At 37.8% G+C, this 2,440-nt stretch overlaps 1 protein-coding gene across 1 annotated transcript in view; it reads right to left on the reverse strand.

The window, feature by feature from the left end:
* LOC101853496 (collagen alpha-3(VI) chain-like) overlaps positions 1-2,440 on the reverse strand; it is a gene marked incomplete in the record, with an annotated part of 90,458 nt that overhangs the window by 57,740 nt on the left and 30,278 nt on the right.

The raw sequence follows: 2,440 nt of genomic DNA on the forward strand, positions 1-2,440 counted from the left end.
CTGCTGTACTGTAAATGATCACACCCACTCTAGCATTACCGCCATCAATGTCAGCTTCATACAGGAAATCTTTTACAAAATCTTTCATCAATTCAAAGTTGGGCTCAGTCACACTGGTGGAAGCGTCCAGGACAAACACCAAGTCAATCTTGGCTCCGGCACAACCTGTGGTTACAAAAATGATTTTTAACAACAACTTACAGTAAGACCCTGAAACACGAACTTCACGGGATTAGAGAATTTCTTTTTTATGAGGGGGGCTATTAAAAAGAACAAAAAGATGGGGAGACAACTTTGCTAGTGTTAAAATAAGACGTTTGCCTATGAGTAATTAATTTTAGTCTTTTTATAATCTCAATAAAGGGTAATTTCAAGCTGAAATACTTCGTTTTAAGGACTTCTGGTTTCTACTCAACTGTACTGCATTTGAGAACCAGACATTCGCAGTTCGAATAGGTGTTTACTATTTAAGTGCTTGGGGTTTAGATAAACATTTGCTGGGGTGTATTCACTTGACTTGATTCTGATAAAAAAGTATGGAAAGTAATGATCTTTCGTAAAATGTATGTTTTGTTGAGATATCTCCATGTATAATACCGTGCAGCAAAAGTTCTGTCACACCCACTTTAAAAGTACAATAACTCATATACTATTCAACATAGCCATTAGAAATTAGGTACACATGATCTTTATTCATTTTCTGCCAACATGCCATGAAAAGAATTGACCAATCTTTTCCTTATTTAAGGGCGATAATTTTATACACACTGACCCTGCAAAATCAAAGTTTGCTCAGTATTGTGTGTGGCTTCTTCCAGCTAGACTTACTGATACCAAATGTCTATTTATTGACTGAATTAATGTCCTTATGGTTGCCCGAGGAATCCCCTGACATTCCTTGTAAAGTTCCTGACAAGTTTGTACAGAGTGCAGCCTGTTTCTAATCGCCCAGTCAAGGTCATCTTACAGATGTTCTTTTGGGTAAGGCTTGTTGATCTTGCAGGACTGTCCAGATCAATGCTTTGAGGAGTTTAGAAGGAGTTTTGGCTAATCATGGCCGCATGGGGTCAGGCGTTGTCTTGTTAGCATATTCCACCAATCGTGCCATATTGGGCAGTCAACGTGATTATGGATTTCGTCACGATACTGTCGTCCATTAATGTTGCTTTGAAAAGCGACCATATGTGTATGATAAAGAGCAGAAAATTCACCCCACACCATCACATTTCAAGCACCAGATCGGTCCAATTAGAGAACATTGGCTTTGGAAAATCTCTATCCTCTTCTTTTAAACACTTTATCTCTTCCATTAATTCGACGAATTAAAAACCTGATCCATTCCTAAAGGGAACAATTTACCAATATCCTCAGTTCCATCGACGATGTTGTTGTGCCTAAATTTGGCGCTTTGTTCGATGAAACAGGGTTAGAATGGCCCGACATAAAGGGCGATAATAACTTTTTCCAGGATCATATAAATGTCTAATAATAGTGTTTTATTAAGACAGTCCGCTGCATCTGGTAGTCTATGCACTTAGTTGGAACGGGTTTCGAATATGGGTTTTGACAATAACCCACATCTGACGGTGGGTTGTTGCCCTTGGTTGGCCACGTCTAGGCTTGTCTTTGACAGTTCTAGTGTTGTTAAAGCGCTTGTTCAAGCGTTAGATGGTCCTGCTGCACACATTTACGAGCCTTGCAACAGAAGAAAGCGCACTTGAAGCATTTATCATACACACTGAGCGTTCATTTTGTGCATTTGTCCGTTTTGTTATTTTGAAAACAAGAGAACAAATCACCCAACTGTTAAAAATCACGGAGTTTTATAGTGTGTAAGGTGTGTTTACATATTGTCTGCGTGATTTAACGTAAATTTTGTGTGTAGGATGCCTACACTATGAGAACTCAGAACCAACCTTCACACAAGTCATACTTTTTCATTTTTGCTGCAATTCTTACTCTGTAGCGAAAATCATCGAATTATAATGGGTGTGACAGAACTTTTGCAACTCGGTAAGAAATGTTGTGAGATTTTTAAAAAACAAGACCACTCGAACTGTCAAAGGTGAGTGTCTATAAGTAAACAGTTGGACAGTAATGAGGAGCACATTGAAGATACCACGAAAAAAATTTACTTACTGACTTTCGTGGGTGGTGGTGGCGGTGTGGTTGGTGCTGGTGTTGAAACTGTAGAAGGGAAAAGCACCATGTATTCGTTAATATTTAAACTTTTGCAGCTATAGAAAGCATAATACATACATTAAATAATTCCTTCCAAGGAATTATTTTGATTCCACAAAATACCAATTTCTTAATTGAATTTAAGACAGAAAGCCATTACTTCTAGAATATTATTGAAAAAAAAATGTCCTTATTAAAATCTAAAAAAAAATTCGATTTGCCTGTAAAGATGTTAACTTAAAGGGAAGTGGTGGGGGGG

Source organism: Aplysia californica, unplaced genomic scaffold, assembly GCF_000002075.1.
Source record: "Aplysia californica isolate F4 #8 unplaced genomic scaffold, AplCal3.0 scaffold00727, whole genome shotgun sequence".
Classification (NCBI taxonomy): domain Eukaryota; kingdom Metazoa; phylum Mollusca; class Gastropoda; order Aplysiida; family Aplysiidae; genus Aplysia; species Aplysia californica.